This window comes from Ascaphus truei, chromosome 7, assembly GCF_040206685.1.
Source record: "Ascaphus truei isolate aAscTru1 chromosome 7, aAscTru1.hap1, whole genome shotgun sequence".
In the NCBI taxonomy this organism is placed as follows: Eukaryota; Metazoa; Chordata; class Amphibia; order Anura; family Ascaphidae; genus Ascaphus; species Ascaphus truei.
Genome location: NC_134489.1, coordinates 61,144,550 through 61,163,948, shown reverse-complemented (window position 1 = coordinate 61,163,948; position 19,399 = coordinate 61,144,550). Strand labels below are relative to the sequence as shown.

At 44.3% G+C, this 19,399-nt stretch overlaps 1 protein-coding gene across 5 annotated transcripts in view; it reads left to right on the top strand.

The window, feature by feature from the left end:
- The first annotated feature begins 377 nt into the window (after window positions 1-377).
- The window catches only part of CFLAR (CASP8 and FADD like apoptosis regulator), a 54,148-nt gene continuing 35,126 nt past the window's right edge, over window positions 378-19,399 (top strand). Inside the window, exon 1 of one of the 5 annotated variants that reach the window (XM_075608660.1) lies at window positions 378-478. The gene's annotated coding sequence lies outside the window, so the exon portion shown is untranslated. Of the gene's footprint in view, window positions 479-4,937; window positions 5,316-13,817; window positions 14,000-16,265; window positions 16,286-17,460; window positions 17,611-19,399 lie in introns of those variants that run through there. The other 4 variants (XM_075608658.1, XM_075608659.1, XM_075608662.1 and 1 more) reach the window with 4 other exon arrangements.

Here is a 19,399-nt window from a genome sequence, read left to right as displayed (position 1 = left end):
ACTATGACAGAAGATGATTGACTTGAAAAGAAAACTTGGCAAGGCACCAAAAATTCCGGCATTACTGAATTAATGCAGAGAATTCTGACCAATCAGAGAGCAGGGATTTCAATAATGCCCGGAATTTAAACAGTTTAGCCTATCATTAAGTAATAATGCCCAAAGAATAGGCCATTACTGGCCAATAATGCCCTGGCTTGAAGGCCAGAGGAAAAGCCGAGGGACTTTAACTCACTCAGGGCATTATTGGCCAGTTCTTCTGGGTTTATTACTTAAACAATGCAGCAAATCCTGATTTACAGCTTTTAATTACACAATTATACCACTGACATTTCTGGAAACACTTGTCAGAACGCCCATTAACTTCCCCGATGCCTCCACGTCATTGCTTCTCTGCCTTTGCTGCGTCTGATAACCCAACACCTGTGTGGCTTTTTGTACAACAAAAAAAGGGGGGAAAGCAAAGCCTTTCCAGGAGGTACGTTATGAAGTGCGCACGTTCAGGGTGCCCCTGTAGGAGATGTGGAGTTGTTCTGTGATTTGTTTAAGCTGCTGAATGTTACGTGCTCAGGAGTCAGTATTGGGCAACTTTTAACTCAGCCCCAAGGTGGCCAACATATACCCCCTGTGGCCAATTATTAGTCACAAGCTATTTTATTGTTATCTTCTTTTTATATGGTACCAACATATTCCACAGCACGGTAACACTGGGGTAAGATAACACACACAATATTAACATATTTCCATGTAATTATACCATGGATAAGAAAGGTAAACAAAGCTATATTTACATTTCAAAAAGTGCACACAAAAAACCCCAGTTAACAATTCATTATACATTAACAATATTAAAAGCTTCTAGGGTATGTAACTGTTTACACAGGCTGAAGGGCTCAATGTTCAACCTCATCAGGTTAATATTCAGCCCTTGGTTCTTGTTTTCAAGTTATACTACATAAGTGCCTTATATATCACATATGTATATAAAGTACAGATTATAGGTATGATTGTTATACATGTGTATACAAATACAGATTATGTATACTTGTCCAGAATAATATCACTCTCTCTCTCTGGCATTTATATCCCTTCTGATATTAGTTTTCCCATTAGGATTACCAGGTGGCTTGTCCAAAAATACTGGACATAATGGTGAAAGGTGCGACGCGCGCGAGAATCAGGGGGGGGAGGGGGTGAGAATGTTCCTCTCTTCATCCCTCCCCCTCCCTTCATCCTCTCACCCCTCCCTTCATCCTCTCTCACCCCCTCCCTTCATCCTCTCTCACCCCCCCTCCCTTCTTCCTCTCTCATCCCCCCTCCCTGTCATTATCACCCCCCACAGGACAGCCAGAGAAACCACACACACAAACATGACACAGAGGATTTAGCTCCCCATCCAACTAACCATAAGTGATCCAGTAATTAGACATAAGTGTTTTAAAACAGTACTTTCCATAGATATGAAAGACAGAAAAAGAGAAACCTAGAAAGTATATTTTGTGTAAACAGGTCTTGCAGGGTTTCGGGGAATTTGTGAGGTCCCCTGACAGAGCACAGTTTGGAATAAAGAACTCCATCTTCAATAATCTGGTTGAGAAACCTTAACTTCTTCATGGCTGTGACAGGGGGTTCAGCAGAGACACTACCAATCCATTGCTGGGATTGCACACGGGGGGGGGGGGTTATTTATCTTCCAAATAGGTTTCTTAAAATCAGCAGTTCCATAAACAAAAGTAGAAAGGAAATATATTGGACTCCTCAGCGGGGCTGGGCTGCACATTGCTCTTTCACTCACAAAATGAATACAATGCAAATTATTCTGAACTATCAAACCCCCAAATTAAATGGCCTGTTGTATTTACGGGGGAAGTCAGGGAGTGCAATTCACCAATGGAAGCAAGAAAGCCCTATAATAGGGCATATGGCAGACAGGCAGCGTTCTGGCAGAGGGTGTGGAACCAAACGTGACTTCACAGGACCGCAGGGTACCCTGCCTGTCTGCCATATGCCCTATTATAGGGCTTTCTTGCTTCCATTGGTGAATTGCACTCCCTGACTTCCCCCGTCTACAACGCACCCCAAGGATCAACAAGGAAGATCCGGTGAAGGTTGAGCTGCAGCGTGTCACCGTCTGTATTAAGTTCTTTATTTATTTATAGTGTATTATTGCTATCCAGTTTTTGACCTAGACATCTGTGGAAGCGCCTGGTGAATTTCTGTCTCCTGTTGTATTTACAACTGGCTGAGCTGCATCAAAATGATTTTCCAATTTTGAAGTTGATGGACCCAAGTTATCTGGTCGTGCATTGTGACATCATCATCGATGTCACAAACTACAACTTTGGCAGTGCTGCAGTTAAGATGGGAAGTACAGTAGGTGGTGTACAGATAGATGTATGCTAACACTGGACCTGCAGATGAGCTCTATTATGTTTGGTATGTACTCAAAGTAATATTTATACCTAAACTACAAAAAAAAAAGGGAGGGGGGGGGGGGAAGAGGGAGGGAGGGGGGGGAAGAGGGAGGGAGGGGGGGGGAAGAGGGAGGGAGGGGGGGGGGAGAGGGAGGGAGGGGGGGGGAAGAGGGAGGGAGGGGGGGGGAAGAGGGAGGGAGGGGGGGGGAAGAGGGAGGGGGGGGGAGGGGGGGGAAAGGGGGAGGGGGTGGGGAAAGAGGGAGGGGGGAGAGGGGGGGGGTGTGAAGAGGGAGGGGGGGTGTGAAGAGGGAGGGGGGGTGTGAAGAGGGAGGGGGGGTGTGAAGAGGGAGGGGGGGTGAAGAGGGAGGGGGGGTGAAGAGGGAGGGGGGGGGGGTGAAGAGGGAGGGGGGGTGAAGAGGGAGGGGGGGGTGAAGAGGGGGGGGGTTGAAGAGGGAGGGGGGGTTGAAGAGGGAGGGGGGGTGGTGAAGAGGGAGGGGGGGATTGAAGAGGGAGGGGGGGTGGTGAAGAGGGAGGGGGAGTGAAGAGGGAGGGGGGGTGAAGAGGGAGGGGGGGGGTGAAGAGGGAGGGGGGGTTGAAGAGGGAGGGGGGGATTGAAGAGGGAGGGGGGGGGGAATACACACATGCTTTTTTATGTGATCGATCATATCAAAGAGTAAACATTTGAATTATATTAGTAGACTAATTAAACCATTTATTAATATAAACCAAACTGTCATTTTGCTACGTGCGAGAGTATGTGTTATGTTTGGAAACGGAAAAAAAATCAATAATACAGCAAAAATGTGGACACTATTAACCAAATACCATTATAATATTTATTTGTAAGTGATTTTTTTTTAATGTGTCCTGGTTTCTTTTGAAAATCCGGTCACCCTACCTATGAGAGATTGCCCTTTTATGAAGTGATCCAGTTCACAGTGTCATCCTAGGTAATGTCATACTTGCCAGCAATGCTTTGTATCACAGTGCTATTTCAGTCGCCCAAACCTCTTTTCCTTTATAGGACTGAGAACTTCCGTTCTGAGTCACAAACCCTTACACGTCACAAGACACAGTTACTGTTATCAGAAATAGCGCTTGGGAGGGCAAAAAAGTGCACGATGATACGGAGAGTTACTATATTCTGCATATGAGTTCTCTTTTCTAGGGGGCTCCCCTGAGCGCTGCAGACCCCCCACAGACGTGAAGAGCATGCGAATTCTATTGATTTCTTGCAACCACAAAACCACAAAACCACAATGTAGTAAAACGATGTTTCCCCTTACTACTGCAAGAATCAAATGAAGGGCATACACTTTCAAAATTGTACCTTTCACATTGTATCACCCAGATTGAAGAAGTGACCCGATAAAAAAAAACATATACTGTACTTAGTAAGTTGGTCCAATAAAGTTTACAAAGGGTATACATTCCTGGAATGGCTAATTAGTGATGTGTCCTTGGCCCCATTGGCAGTTTATTATTGATTTTATTTAATGTTATTTTCTGTGAAAGAAGATCAAACAAATGGATTCAATGTGTTAAATAAGGTCTGTTCAGTTTGGATTAGGAAAATATCCCAAAGGAATTATTATAATTCCCTGTACTGTATTGTCTTTGTGAAGCGCCGAGTACACTTGTTGCTATATAAATAAAGACATACATACATACATACATACATGAATGACCCTTATGCTGCCAGTAGGGCAAGGTCATCCACACTACTCTAAGTTCCCCTTGACTGCTAAGAAACAACTCTAGCGTGTTGCCAGTTTGGCCAGTAACAGCACAATACAGCAGTATACTGGGAACACTACAGTCCTATCAACCCTTTCAGTGCTGGCTGAAACGATGGATTCCATATACACAGTGTCAGATTTCCCATTGGGCCCGGGCGGCAAATGGGGGCAGCAAAAATATCCGCCCCCATTTGCCGTGCTCTCGGACCTAATGGGAAGGGACTTATTTACCTGTGCCGGCCGCCTGCTTCTCCTTGAAAATCGAGCATCAAATGAAGCCGCGGACGTCACACGGCGCCTCGTTGACATGGCAACTATGACGCAGCGACGTCAAATGACGTGCGTTACCATGGTAACCCGACACCCTGCGACGTCATGTTGGTGACGTCCGCGGCGTCATTTGACGCTGGATTCTGAAGGAGAAGCAGGGCGGCAGGCACAGGCAAGTGCCCAAGCACGGCGGATTTGTAAATCCGTCGCTGCATATATATATATATATATATCAGGAATCTGCTTGTTGGTTAGATCTCATACAATTTGTAATGACAAAAATGGCATAATCACTTTGTAGAGTTGGACTGCCATTTTTCAAAAGGCCAGGATATATGAGGGAGGAGAGATAGATACACACACACACCACAAGGGATTATATTGGATGAGGAGAGAGAGAAAAACAATTCCTGGGCTCCTCCCATTTGGGCTAAAACATTCTAGTGTAACAAGGGAATCATTTGGTTGCATTTTTTTGATCAAAACATGATTCAAGCTGCCAACCTCATCGAGGTAGATTGTTTAGCGGGTACCTACACAGACTATGTCATTTCTTATTGTCCTACGGACTAAACTTTGTGAAGTATGTGAAAGTGCCCCGGAGGGACACAGGGGTAGGCACACACAAATTGAAGAAACAGTGCAGCCCTTGTATTATGTTTGCTTGTGTATCCGCCTATGTAGATGAGTGGGTGTGTTCTCCCTACCAGAGTGAGTGTTAAGTTTCACTTCTCTGCCTTTTGATTGAAAACAGGAACATCAAGTTCGTTTTTGTTTTTTTTTTTAACATTTTGTTCCCTGAAAACCTGACAGATTGCAAAACCAATTCGATTTCCGAGGACCACCCTACTTGCTCATACACGTGTGGTATAGCATAAACGTCTTTAAAAAGGTATTTATCAACAGCTTATATACTTATGTGAAAGGCCATGGCATGAAGCCAGCTCACTGCGGTTTTGTCCGTTTCCTTTAGAGCTGAACCTTGCTAGATATTAGTGCATGGTGCACGGTGCTAGTGAGATCCCCTCTTGCGCGGTGGGTATGATATAGAAAATAGGTGCACACAGGGAGCGGCACATTAAAGCAACAGGATCTGCGTCAGTCTAAAGCGGATTAACTCTTTCAGTGCAGTTTTGCAACATTTGAATATACTTATATTTTGGGGGCTTTTACTTTCTATATTTTGTTTCTGTCTTTTGACATTTTGATTTGTTTTTGTTTTGTTTTTTTTTTGCTCTTCATTCTAGTGTGAAATGTAATTAGCAACTTTTCTGTATAACGAGGGTCTGCGTGACCTTTAATATGGTCCCTACTCCCTTTTCCTTGTTATGCAACCAATATGGGTCGTAACAAATAAAGATTCGGTTTAGTCTCACTAAATGTGTGCTGGAGATCTGCTTTCTATTTTTGGACATTGACTGCTCTTTGTTCTCCGTGCCCCACTTTTTTTTCCGTTTAAGTACACAAATAATGTTGTTGTAGCTGAAAGAGCTTACGCGCACAGTAAACTTTTACATTAAAGCAGCAGTTAAAGCAATATCCTAGATGTGTTTTTTTTTTAAAAATAAATCAGTTCTGTACTATGAGAAAATACATGTAGCGTTTAAATAAAAAATGTTTTAAAGACATTTTTTAATGTTTCTGAGGCTGCGGCCACGCTAGCGCTGAGCGTGCGGCGCTTGCTGAGTTTAGTTTCCGCAATTTAAATTGTCCCACTCACGTGGTGCTTGGGGAGACAAAAAAAGTGAGTTTGACGTGCGCTCAACAAGCCCCCAATGCACCCCTGCGCGCGTGCTTGCAAAATAGCCAGGACACCCGGTGCACATGCTTGGAGAGCTGGTGATGTTACCGCTGTCCAGGCATGAGTGCGGTCAGCGCTAGCGGGGCCGCAGTCTAATGTAGGAAGCATTTCCAAAGTGACAGCCCCCTTCCCCTTCTGATAGGCTCTGGCTCTTGAGCCCCGCCCTCTCTCTAGCATTCCACCAATTGTATCTAGTAACTGCCCAGTCACTCATATTCCAGGAACTACATTTCCCATAATGATGAATTAAATAACCCTGAGCAAAGCGATTGATTACAGGAGAACGGATCGATCTGCAGCTTAGCTAATCACTTGTCAGTGTGCAGATTGTATTGATGCACATATTGAATGGGATATATATATATATTTTTTTTTTAAACGGCAGCTTGAACTGCAGCTTTAAATTCCTGTCTGAGTTCAGTTGCAATAGTGACAAGTAAGCTGACGTGCTAGTAACTCAGTAATACTGTCAAACTTTGGTCATCTGGCTTGTACACCGAATAGGATACTTACCTTTTAAAGTACCAAAGTTCAATCCCGTCCAGAGTACAGAAACTGGCGGTTTCAAAAATCTGCATCACATGTGCCAATAAGCGGCTTGTTACGAGTTAAAAACGGGCTATTTCTCCCGTTAGCATCAATTCATACACATTTTTTTATATCCAACGTTCATGACACAAATTGTAAATGACGTAAAATGCATCAGCAGTACATTGGAAATACGTCCAGCCATGCAGAGGTTAACAGAGGTGCTTCTGTGTTCATAACCTGACCCCTCGGGCACGCCTACATTTGATAACATCTTCAAGGACCAAGGTCGATTCACAATGCACCACTGTGGTACTGGACTGTAGACTTGGTTTTTATCTGTTTTTTAAGCACCTGCAAATTGACACAGTAGCACAGTACAGTACTGTACACAAAACCCTAAAGGCAGTGCTACGAAAAGTAATTGATAAGGATGGAAAGAACAGGGACTTTTTGTTACCTTATTTAATGTTTGCTATTAGAGAAGTGCTCCAAGCATCTACTGGATTCTCACCATTTGAATTGCTATATGGCAGGCACCCTAGGGGGTTACTTGACATAGCCAAGGAAACATGGGAACAGGAGACTACACCCCATCGCAGTGTAATTGAGCACATAACCCTGATGCAGGAACCCATGGCAGCCATTATGCCTATAGTGCGGGAACATATGGAGAAGGCCCGACATGATCAGAGAAATAGCTATAATAAGAATGCTAGGATCCGTGTGTTTCAACCTGGAGACAGAGTACTAGTTTTTTTTTTTTTCAACTTAAATTTTTATTTGTTCACATATCTTTCAAACATAGATTCTTTGTGTATATTACCAAGTGGTTAACATCTCCCAACTCCTGCCGAGTTTCCGTGATCCTCTTCCTTGGTCAGCGTCTCTTTTTCCAAGAAACCGATACTGGACGTACTGGGTAAACAGATAGACGAACAAAAAACGACGAACAAAAGGGGAGGGGGGGGGGGGAAGGGGCTTGCTTCTGATGCCCCGCCGCCGAAACTTCTGCGTTCACCCCTCCATCAGGACCTCCGCACGGGTTATTCCCCTTACACACTCTCTTCTCTCGCTTCTCCTTCCAGCCACCCAGGATACCATTTCTCCCCCACTTGAGGGTCCCTATCCTGTCACGCCCGGCTGTCTCGTCCCCACGACTTCATGTGTGAACGCACTTGTCCTTATCAGTGCCAAATGGTGGGCCTCTCTACCCCCGGTATGTCTGTCTGGGCCAACCAAGGCGTTCAGACTTTTAGAAAATTTGCACCAGTTTCGTTTACTAAACTCGTTAATTTTTCCATCTGGCAAACTGTCCAAATTCTATTCCGAATTTTAGCAATCAGGGAAATCTCATTTTGTTTCCATCGTGCTGTGATCACTCCCCTCACCGCCGTCGCAAAATGCGCCACCAATTTATTTTCTTGTTTGGATAAGCCCGGATGTGGTCTATTTAGCAGAAACAACCAAGGGTCTAGTGGAATGTATGTGTCCAGAATCCTGTGTAGCCAATCTTTAATTGATTCCCAGACTGTGGCAACGCGGGGGCAATAGCACAGCACGTGCAACAAATCTGCTTGCTGTCCACATTGTCTCGGACACAATGGGGAGTAACTTGGCAGAAATTTAGATAGCTTTAGAGGGGTGAGGTACCTCCTCATCATTACTTTATATACGTTCTCCCTCAAAGTTGTGCATATAGAGCTTTTCGAGGTTGCCAGGCCCATCTTTGTCCAATCCTCCAATTCTAGCTCTTTCCCAAGATCTGTCTCCCATCTGGTCATGTATCCTAGCTTCTGCGTCAGTCATACCAGAACCGGTCACCTCCTTGTACATCTGCGATGTGAGTCCCTTTGTACTAGTCCCTTTTCGATAGAGCTTTTCGAAGTTGGTCAATTGGTTACAGGGGTTTTGCGCCTGAAAAAATGCCCTGATCTGGAGGTACCTGAAAAACTCGGCATTAGGCATGTTTTTGTCGTATTTAATTTGATCAAATGTTTGTATGCCTCGTCTTCCCTCCAGGTCAGCTACTCTATTAATCTGCTTTTGTTTCCAAATGACAAAGTCGGCACTATTCAGCCCCGGAGCAAACCTTGGATTACCCCACAGTGGGGACATCTCGGAGTTCTTATGAGTCAATTTACATTTAAGCCCTGTGGCCTCCCACACTGAAAGCGAGCTGGTCATTGAGGATAGCGGCATGGTGGCGCCTAATCGCACGTTTTTGGGGAGCCAAATTAGATCCCTCAACTCCAGAGGGGAGCACATTTCTTTTTCTAGTGCCACCCATCTCTTGGAGTCCGGATCGGTATGCCACTGCACAATTTGACATCATTGCGCTGCTCTATAGTAGGACAACAAACAAGGTACCGCCAGTCCGCCCGCCCCCGGTTGCCTACGCATTATCTGCCTACCCACTCTCGCCTTCCTCCCTCCCCAGATAAATTTATCTATCACCGATTGAACGGACGTTCTTCAATCGCAAAGGCACCGGGAGAGTTTGGAAGAGATAGAGGAGGCGCGGAAGTATGTTAATCTTAATACAGTGAATCCTCCCGATCCACGAGATTCTATGCAAGGCCCACCTCCCTATGTCCCCTCTCAGGGTCTACATAAGCTTTGGGTAATTTGCCTGGTAGAGAGTTCTGAACACCTTGGTGATGTTAACTCCTAAGTATTTAATTTGTTTCTGCTGCCACTTGAAGTTAAAATTGAGGGTGATCAGCTTCTCCAGGTGTTTAGGTAGATTAATGCTCAGAGCTTCCGATTTGGACTGATTAATCTTTTTATCCAGAGATTTTGTTAAATTTCCCTAGCAGGTCGAATAAGTTTGGCAGAGAGGTAAGAGGGTTGGATATTGTCAGGAATACATCATCGGCATATAGTGCCACTTTATGTGCCTGGCTTCCAATGCCAATACCTGTGATGTCTTTGCTATCGCGTATCTGGGCTGCTAGTGGTTCCATACACAATGCAAAGAGAAGGGGAGGGAGCGGGCAGCCCTGCCTTGTTCCGCTCTTGATTTGGAAGGGATCCGAAGCAAATCCCTGGTGGGTGACCCTAGCCGATGGAGCCGAATAAAGTGAGAATATAGCTTTCGTCAATTTTGCCCCCAGACCAAACGCCCCGAGCGTCGCCTCAAGATATGGCCAGTCTATCCTGTCAAACGCTTTTTCAGCATCCAGACTGAGCGCCATAACCGGTAAAGATTTTGAATTGGCTATTTCTAACAGGTCAATAACTCGCCGGGTATTATCTGTTGCTTGACGACCCGCGATAATCCCAACCTGATCTGGGTGCACCAGACTCAACATATTGGACAATAATTTAGCAAAAATGTTGACGTCCGAATTAATCAGGGAAATTGGCCTGTAACTTTTACAGTCCAGCGGGTCTTTGCCCTGTTTATGTATTATCGAGATAGACGCCTGGAGCATGTACTGTGGGAATGGGGATCCCGACAAAACTTGGTTAAACATGCGAAGGAGGTACGGAGCTAGTTGTTCTCCAAATTTTTTGTAATAAAGATTCGAGACTCCATCGGGCCCCGGGGCTTTAGAGGGTTTCAGATTTTGAATGACCTCCAACAGCTCTTCCGTTGTGAAATCCCTACCCAGCCCCTCTCTGTCCATCCCATCCAGCCTCGGTAAGTTCGAGCTCTGTATAAACTCCCTTAGGGCCTTTTTGGTACCAGTGGAGTGGATCACCTTCTCCCAATCATATAATTTCTCGTAAAAATTTTAAAACTCCCCCACTATGTTTTTGGGGTTGGCAGAGATCTGTCCTGATTGTAATCTAATGGCTTGGATATTATAATTATTGACTTTGGAATTGATCAGATTGGCTAGCATGGTATCTGGTTTGTTCACTTTCTCGTACAATTTCCTCCTTGACCAGCTTAACGCCTTTTCAGCCTGAGAGGTGAGGAGCAAGTTCAGTTCAATCTGAGCATCTGTGATTTTTTTTAAGCAAGTTCAGTTCAATCTGAGCATCTGTGATATTTTTAAGGGTAGCTGGGTCTGGAGACCTCTTATGCTGGTTCCACAACTCTTTTAATTTATCTTGCTCCTCCCGTATCCTGGCCCTTCTCTCCCTATTTCTTCTAGCTGCCAGATTAATCAAAACCCCTCTTAGTGTTGCTTTATGTGCCTCCCAGAGGGTAATATGGGAGCGGACGCTCCCCTCATTTTCGCTAAAAACCTGTTCTATCGCTTCACCTATTGTGTCTTCAATTTCGGGGATTTTTAATAGCGACTCATTTAGTTTCCAGTTTGCTCCTGGCCTGTCTAGGCCTGTCTGGGTGCACCGTACTGTAGTTCTATACGTTCGTGATCTGACCACGAAATATCTTGGATCTCTGAATGGGCGATCTTCGGGACCAGTCTCATGAGACAAAGAAGTAATCGATTCTGCTGCAAGTGTTGTGTGAGTAAAAGGTATAACCTCTATCAAGCGCGTGCAATTCCCTCCATGCATCAATTGGTTGGCGGTGTCTCAGCCCTTGAGTCAGCGCCACAGAGTCTTTACCGTCCCCTGGCCTTGGGGGTCCAGACCTGTCTAGGGTTGCGTTGAGCGCTACGTTGAAGTCGCCTCCAACAATTAACGTGCCTCTAGTGTAATTTTGAATGATTGGAATGATTGAACCATAAAAAGTAGAGTCCTGACCAGTAGGTGCATCGATCACCACTATCGTTAGTGGTTGCTGGTTTATAGTACCCGTTATCATGAGGAATCTACCATCCTCGTCTCTCTTTCCCACGTCCACCACCAGCGCCACCCTATTGCTTACCAGAATTGCAACACCACGTTTCTTTTCTTTAGCCGAGGACAGAAAGACCTGTCTAAACTGCTTATCTAAGTGTTTGGGAAAGCTGGTGGTACTGAAGTGGATCTCCTGCAATAGTACTATGTCAGCATTTTGTCAGTTGTTCATGTTCATTGTTCTGCATGCAAATGATCTTCAGGCCTGCATGTCATCAGGCCTGTTGTGCTATACCATCTTGATTGCTGAGAGAAACGCTATGCACTGTCTTCCTGCCAGAGGTCTTTCATGTCTTTGGTGTCTTGATGACTATGAAGAGTGCTGTATGAACTGCCAGTCCAGATATGACTGCTTCATCATTTCCATTTTACGTAAGTGTCTATATTTTGCCTGTTATTTGTACATATCTGTTGTGTTCACCTTTATCAAGGAATAAAAACACTTTATTATATCTTAAGTCTCGTCCCAGTTCAAACCCAGGTATATATATATTTATATGTAAAATATATATATGTACAAATAACAGGCAAATAATACGCAAGCATGTAATTAATTACAAGCCTGTCACGGTGACTTTATGACAAACTGTAATTTACACCAAAAATATATAAATATATATTTATAACTGGGTCTGAACTGGGACGAGACTTAGATATGATAAAATATAATTTATTCCTTGATAAAGGTGAACACATCAGATACACAAATAACAGGCAAAATATAGAAACTTACTTAAAATGGAAATTATGAAGCAGTCATATCTGGACTGGCAGTTCATACAGCACTCTTCATAGTCATCAAGACACCAAAGACATGAAAGACCTCTGGCATGAAGACATTGCATAGCGTTTCTCTCAGCAATCAAGATGGTATAGAACAGGAAGTATCCGGACGTTCCTCCTTCTCCTTCCGTGCACCCCAAAACTGGAACAACCTACCAGAGACTCTCATATCCACCACCAGCTTAAGTTCTTTCAAATCTAAGGCTGTCTCACACTTTAATCTGGTCTGTAACTGTTTCATACGCTCATAATATATATTTACTTTAACTTTGCATGCAATGTTTTGTATATAATGTATACCCTGTTCATTTATGTAACTGTATTTGTAACCATGTATTATTTTGTTTTACTCTGTGCCCAGGAGATACTTGAAAACGAGAGGTAACTCTCAATGTATTACTTCCTGGTAAAATATTTTATAAATAAATAAATAAATTTTTCCTCTTATAATCCAATAGTGCAATCTTCCGTTTCCGCGGACAGTTTAGACCGTTTGTGCTGTGTGAAATGAATGTCAGTGACATGTCCTGTCTATAATCTCGTAACGTCTGTGTCTCTACTGACTTCTCCTGTGCCATCCTGTGGGGCTTTGTCCGTTGTTGACCGGCCAGGGTCCAGCGGATCTGATCGGTTGAGCAGCTTAAGCAGTAGGGTAGACAGGAAAGGGGAAACACATAAGGAAAAACATATACAAAAAAGCAGTGCTATTACAGCAGTTGACCTCAGGCTCATTGAAGTGGATGCGCTGTAAGATCTTTTCCGGAACCAGGTGAGGTCTTGTGAAATAAGTTTATTGAATATGTGGCTACATTTCAAACCTGGAGTGTCCCACGTCCACTCCCTAGCTCAGTGGTGCGCAACTCCAGTCCTCAAGACCCCCAAATAGGTCAGGTTTTAAGGATATCCCTGCTTCAGCACAGGTGGCTCAGTCTTTGATTGAGTCACCTATGCTGAAACTGTGATAAAAGGAATGGAAGCAGGCACACGGTCTTTCTAAAGGTGCAGTTTATTGTGCCACCAAAGGTCCAACCTTTCGGCAAATAGATTGCCCTCTCCTTGATAAAGCCAATCTATTTGCCGAAACGTTGGACCTTTGGTGGCACAATAAACTGCACCTTCAGAAAGACTGTGTGCCTGCTTCCATTCCTTTGCTCGAGTACTTCTGGGATATCTGGACCTCCCTGGATATAGCGCACCGGCAGATAGGTACCCCCTCCAGCACCTACCAGCGGTGTGCATGTGCTTCTATATATGACTGAAACTGTGATAGCCTTAAAACCTGACCTATTCGTGGCGCTTGAGGACTAGAGATACGCACCTAATTAAATTAAGATAACCTAATTAAAATGACGTACACCATTTGTTAAAATGTACAGGGAGTTCCCACTAGTATATCAAAAGATAAGGAAATATGTGGGTGGTTCTTATAAAAAAAATGCTGCTGTCATTTCTCTTTTTAAAATAAACTCAATCTTTTCAAGCTCTATTACGTTTAGTCTAGTCCACACAGGACTCCTCTGGCTGGATTTGGACCGGTGTTTAACCGATGCAACACATGAGAGGACTGGATTGCTTTGTGAACTTTGGGGGAGGAGGGGGCAGCTTATTACCGCTGGAACACCAGAGGACTATAAAGCTGTTTCAGAGTTCTGGTGAAGCTTGTTTTCTTGGGACGACGTATATTCAGGCAGAAACTCATTGAGGTACTGTACGTTCTAGTATGTTGGAAGGGCCAGAATGTACCATTACTAGTCAAGTTGTGTGTTTGTACAACAGAGCATGGTGTGGATGAGAGATGAGAATTAGTAACAATATTTCTTGTGAGATTGTCATGGAAGTGACTCCGCAATGTGATGAAGTAAGGCTGATCAAGTATGGATATTTTAAAATAAAGAAGGTAGAAGTTCAGTGATATTTAGTTACAGTAGCTGAAGTAGTAGCTTAGCTGTAATATTATTGCCTTGTTTTACTGCCTTTGAAGTGGGTGAACATGGTTTGAATCCCAGTGTCCACTCTACTCATGACCTTGGGGAAATTACTTTATCAACCTGTGCAGCATGGAATCGTCGCTGCAAACAACATATATTATGTCTGTAAGAGGGAACGCACCATAATAACGCCATGTGGTTTTGGAACTGATTTGATATTTCAAATCCTTTCAAATAAAGATATGTCAATAACAATAATTAAAAAAACAAGCCGCCAAAGAAGGCATCTTTAACATTTTGAGCGCCGGAGGAGTTGCAGCACCTGAATTCCACGGCCCCTCTGGCATTCATCAAGGGTCATGTGTCCGCAGGGGCAATTTTGCAGGAAACAGGAAGAGGGCTCCTCTGTTTTCTCACTGGGCAGATCGTGTCCTGTGCTCCATGGGAACACGGGATGCGATTTAAGCAGCACAAAAATCCTCTGTTGGGCATGACATAGTCACTACGTCATGGGGCCCCCAGAGAGTGCAAGTCCCTATGACGTAGTGACTACATCCTGGCACACCCAAAGGGTTAAAGCAGCAATCCCCTCCCAAGAAGGCAACATGAGTTTAAGTCATAGAATGTTAGTATCTTTCTCCCTGAGCATGTCTCCTTTTTGCTTTGTTGAGAAAAACCATGATCTTTCTTGTCTAGCTCAGTGGTTTTCAATCTTTTTGTGTTTGAGGAACCCTATAATTATATTGTGAAATTCTAAAAAAAAAACTACCCACTCTAATAGCGTGTCTGAGATCAGATGCATTGTAAGAAACCTCAACCCGCTCTAATAGCGCGTCTGAGATCAGATGCATTGTAAGGATCCCCAACCTCCTCTAATAGCGCGTCTGAGATCAGATGCATTGTAAGAACCCCAACCCTCTCTAATAGTGCGTCCGAGATCAGTTGCATGGTACAATTTTCAAATGACCTGAAAAGTGCAGGGAATCTAGATTCTGAAGTTACCATGGTAACCTTTAGAATGCAATGGGCTCTGGGGAGAGCTTCATTTTAACATTCCTGGTCACTTAATACGCTTCAACCGCTTATCTCCTGAATGAAGCATCAAATTTGAACAATAAAAAAAAGCATTGGAAAGGGCAAGACGAAATCTATTACAGTAAAACATGCAAAAAAAAATTGCATACAGCACAGACTGCTGCTTTAACATGTTAACTGAAGTACTGTTTTTAACATTGATATCAGCAAGTCACGCATTGAGAATACTTCATAAAATACATTTTTAAGAATATTTACTTTAATTATTAAAAGAAACAACCTGCTTCCCGACATTCCTCTGTAGGTGGTGCTGGTAGCAACTCCAACTGGGATATTGAAACGGCAGATTTAAAACTAAGGTGTCACGCAGGCCAATAGGAAGCCATGACATCATCACTTGCGGATTATTATTGGCCAACGTTTCCTGGAACCAGGGTCACGAATGATGTATGAATGATTCCAGTAAGCTCAACTCATGTCCTCCCTCTTCCAAAGCATGACAAGTCCTTAATGTCTTTCTTAATTTTATTGCTGGATTAGAAAACACAGGAACTTGTAGGTGTAGTGTAGGCAGAGAGTGCTTCTCTATGTGGGATGCTTCTATGGGGTTAGACTATGGTAAGAGAGAAAGGCCTTACCAGGGGTGGATGCAGACATGTCTGTACTCACTGTAATCTAGGGTGGAAAAGGAAGTGAGAGGCAGGGGTCACACTAAAGGTTGAGTGGGACTGCACTAACTGTCAGCAAAAGACAGGGGAGAACATGGGAAAGTCCATTAAATGGGAGGACTGGAGAAGCTGCAGTAGCAGTCCACTGATTACGTGCTCAGAGGCAAGAAATGCAACATTGTTGCATGTTACACAGGCACAGTGTGTGTATGTGGAACCAATGCCTGCAGCTGAACTTAAGGAGCTGACAAGCAGAAGGGGGGTCGGGCAGGAATGTGATTCTTGTTCCATGACACAACGTGACCGGGACATTTAAACATTTATACCTGCGGAGCTGCAACTGGCACCCCCTTTTGGGGTAAGTATCTTGGGGAGCAGGGGGTCCCCCCGAGCTGAAATTAAAGTGGGTCAACTCTGGAGACCCCCCATGCTACCCACATGAGGGGGATTTTTGGTGGGAGCATATGCTACTTTAATGGTGTAGATAGGAATGCTGCTTTGAAATAAGCACTACACAGCTGTCAACTGCAAAACTGGGCCAGAAAGTGCACTGGATACATTTTCCAAATGGAAGATGCCCCTCAGTTGGGTGAGCCTCTCAGTTATTTTACTGAAGCAGAGAATCTGCCCACTCTTTATCATGTCCCATTCTTAATGCATTCTGGATAGTGTCACTCAGCTGAGTGAGTGTTTCTAGTAGGAAGTCTGAAAGCTTAAATGACATCAGAGATATCATTCCATTTTCCGTGGCCTACATATCAAAATCGTTCTGTTTTGTTTCTCTGCCGGCTGAGGTTTTGGGTGTTTTTAAAAAAAATTTTTTACATCCGGTATATATGTTTGTGGGTTTTTTTGCTAGCATGTTTTCTTGTTTTTTCTTCCTTATTTTTTGTGTTCGACCAAGGCGGTGGTTAGTTCGGTTTAAGTGCCATAGAACAGCAATGTGCTCTACTCGCCATCAAAAATAAGTCTCCTTTATTTTTACCATTGGGAAATACGTTACAGTTTTTACCCTGCTTTTTAAAAAATAATCTGTAGTTTAATTTCAGAGATATCAGTTGCTGACATCTTTTGCCCCAATGGGAGGTTAAAATGGCCGCTGCCCTTCACATTCATTAAGACAAGAGGTTGCCATGGTCACTGTTGCTAATAATAATAATAACCAGCTTTAAACAAAACAAAGCAAAAAAAAAAAAAGAAGATTTTGAATTGGTGGAAATATATTGGCATAGCATGAACTACCAGGTTACGTTGTGACATTTATGTGCTTTATGGCTTGGCACCACTTAGTAGAAATGTCCCTCAATCTTTTTAGATGTAGTTTTCGGTATTATATCAGCGGAATTTACGTTTTTGCTGTGACATACTGTAGGGCAGAAGTGATTAATGGGAAAAGGACTTCAAGGGAACTGAGTGGGTGGCTTCCTGTAGTAATGGTCTTTGTTCTCTGGTAATTCCCACATCTGTTCTCCACACAAACACTTTAAAGAAGTTCAGAGTCCTATGACTTTCCTCATTACTAAGTTGCTAGCTTTTTGTGTGCTAAAAACACACCTTCATAATGTAGGATCACATTTTGGAGCAGCCAAAAATATTATTAACTAGCTTATATACCCGGCGTTGGCCGGGATTTCATGACGTCGTGACGCAGGGTGGAGCTGCCAGGACTTCAAACCTGCACGGGTAAGTAATGGGGGTGTGTGTGTTGTTATTCCTCCTCCTCCTTCCCCTCCTGCCCCCGTGGCTGGCTGCCCACACAGGGCAGGAGGTGGTAGCGGGGGCGGGGGGGTTCCTTCCCCCCCCCCGGTCCCCGTGGCTGGCTGCCGTGTTCTTTCCCCCCCCCCCCCCCGTCGCTCCCGTTTCACCTGATGCAACTGAGTGGGGAAAGTACCTTCACCGATTTGAAGAAGCTTGTTTCCCATACGCCAAGCCACCAACCCACAAACAAACAATTTTTTTTATATAGTTCTTTGCCATCGCGTGATGCCACTGGGGGGCGCGTAGTTCTTTGCCATCGCGTGATGCCACTGGGGGGCGGGTAGTTCTTTGCCATCACGTGATGCCACTGGGGGGGCGGGTAGTTCTTTGCCATCGCGTGATGCCACTGGGGGGCGGGTAGTTCTTTGCCATCGCGTGATGCCACTGGGGGGCGGGTAGTTCTTTGCCATCGCGTGATGCCACTGGGGGGCGGGTAGTTCTTTGCCATCGCGTGATGTCACAGGGTGTTTTTATATTTTTTGAGTCTTCACCTTGTATGTACGTATGTATATTTTATTTATGCAGCAAGAACCATTATCTGTAATACAATTGATGCATCAAACATAAAACAACTCCTTGGCCAGAGAGGCACAAGGGGGCTGAAGTAAACCTTGCCCCAAATATCTTAAAACAAGATCTCATTTGTTTGTCTCAATAAATTTTGAAAATGGATTTTCCCTTTAAACATCTTCCTTTAGGATGTTTGGGGAGTTTCATATAACTAACATCTGGATTTTTTTTTTGGCATGAAACGCAAAGATAATTTTGTACAAGACACTTGCGGTTTAATTATATGTTGTCCATTTCTCTTTTGTAAATACCATCACTACTAATCAATTTCTGTGTGTTCAACAAAGCTGTCACAGAGCATGAGATGAGGGAAGAAGACCAACATTACAATAGATTTTGTGATTGCCATGGCAATGCCTCAGTGAGGTTTGGATTGGCAATTAGAAATTATGGATCTTTAGGTTACAGTAAAAAGTAGAGTTGGAAGGGTAGCCCAGAGGGGTCAACCAGAAAACCCTGCTCAAATCCCACTTTTTTGTGACGTGGTGCTTCTATCTGTCAGGACAGGTGTCTGTACCGAATATCTGTGTTCTGCACTTCTAGGTGCGTGGGGAGGTGGCCTGTGATTGGCTAGTTTGGGGTCAAGTGTAATAGTACAGTGTATAAGGAGGGGTTTGACATGAGCTCAGGGCTGCTCCCATCGCTCATCTAACATGGGAAAAACTGTTTAGGGTAGATTCCTATCCTCTCACTCCGTGTTCAGAGCCAGTCATTAGTTGGCTAATTTGTGAATGTCATGTTTATTAAGATGCGAAATATGTTGGCGTTTTACACATGACTGAGAATAATGAAAAGAAACAAAAATGCTAAACTAATATTCATTTAGTAATAGGTTTCTTATTTGGCGATGGTTTATCACCACAAGTGGGAGGACCTTGCCTATAGATAGGCCTTGCCCCCGCTGCATGCTGCAGCGTCCGCTGTGGCGGACGCTGCGCTCACCAGAGCCCTCCCCGCAATGGCGCCGGGCCCGCTGCGAGGGGGGGCCGCAGCGCTCGCGCGAGAGCTACTCCTGCTCTCAATAGAATTGAGAGCAGGAACTCGTGTCGAGCGGCTAGGCACGCCCCCCGGCGGTTCAGCCAATGAGGGCGAACCTGCCGGGTGACGTCATGGCCGCGCCCCCGTCACTCCTCCGGCACGCCCC